The sequence below is a fragment of the Rhinopithecus bieti genome, unplaced genomic scaffold (genome assembly GCF_001698545.2).
Source record: "Rhinopithecus bieti isolate Rb0 unplaced genomic scaffold, ASM169854v2 scaffold_56174, whole genome shotgun sequence".
Lineage (NCBI taxonomy): Eukaryota > Metazoa > Chordata > Mammalia > Primates > Cercopithecidae > Rhinopithecus > Rhinopithecus bieti.
The window spans coordinates 4,794,079-4,795,436 of NW_016824749.1; positions in this window are offsets into that span (position 1 = coordinate 4,794,079).

A 1,358-nucleotide genomic window follows, 5' to 3' on the forward strand; every position below is an offset into this window, starting at 1 on the left:
CCAGCCAATGTGAGTTCCAACGGCGTGGGTGCGGGCTCAGCGGGCCCTGCACACAGAGCTGCTGGCCGGCACCTCCACCCAGGGCAGTGAGGGGCTTAGCACCTGGGCCAGCAGCTGCGGAGGTTGCGCCAGGTCCCCCAGCAGTGCTGGCCCTCTGGCACCACACTCAAATCTCAAATTTTCGCCAGGCCTTAGCTGCCTCCCTGACGGGCACCGCCCCCTGCTCCGTGGCCCCGGTCCCTTCCACAGCCCAAGGGCTGAGGAGTGCAGGTGCAGCTGGGGACTGGTGGGCAGCTCCGCCTGCAACCCTAGTGCAGGATCCACTGGGTGAAGCCGGCTGGGCTCCTGAACTGGATGAAGACTTGGATTTTTATATCTAGCCAGAGGATCTTATGTGCACCAATCAGCACTCTGTATCTAGCTAACCTAGTGGGGACTTGGAGAACTTTTACATCTAGCACTCTATGTCTAGCTCAAGGATTGTAAATGCACCAATCAGCACTCTGTGTCTAGCTCAGGGTTTGTAAATACGTCAATCAGTACTCTGTGTCTAGCTCAAGGTTTGTAAATACACAAATTGGTACTCTATATCTAGCTAACCTAGTGGAGACTTGGAGGACTAGCACTCTGTGACTCTGTATCTAGCTCAAGGATTGTAAACGCACCAATCAGCACTCTGTGTCTAGCTCAGGGTTTGTAAATACACCAATCAGTACTCTATGTCTAGCTCAAGGTTTGTAAATACACCAGTTGGTACTCTGTATCCAGCTAACTCTGTATCTAGCTAACTAGCACTCTGTGACTCTGTGTCTAGCTCAAGGATTGTAAACGGACCAATCAGCTCTCTGTTAAGTGGACCAATCAGCTCTCCGTAAAATGGACCAATCAGCAGGATGTGGGTGGGGCCAGATAAGGGAATAAAAGCAGACTGCCTGAGCCAGCAGTGGCAACTTGCTCGGGTCCTTTTCCACACTGTGGAAGCTTTGTTCTGTAGCTCTTTGCAATAAATCTTGCTGCTGCTCACTCTTTGGGTCCATGCTGCCTTTATGAGCTGTAACACTCACTGCAAAGGTCTGCAGCTTCACTCCTGAAGCCAGTGAGACCACAAACCCACCAGGAAGAACGAACAACTCCAGATGCGCTGCCTTTAAGAGCTGTAACACTCACCACGAAGATCTGCAGCTTCACTCCTGACAGTGAGACCACGAACCCACCAGAAGGAAGAAGCTCCAGACACATCTGAAAATCTGAAGGAACAAACTTTGGACACACCATCTTTAAGAACTATAACACCACGAGGGTCCGAGGCTTCATTCTTGAAGTCAGTGAGACCAAGAACCCACCAATTCTGGACACAC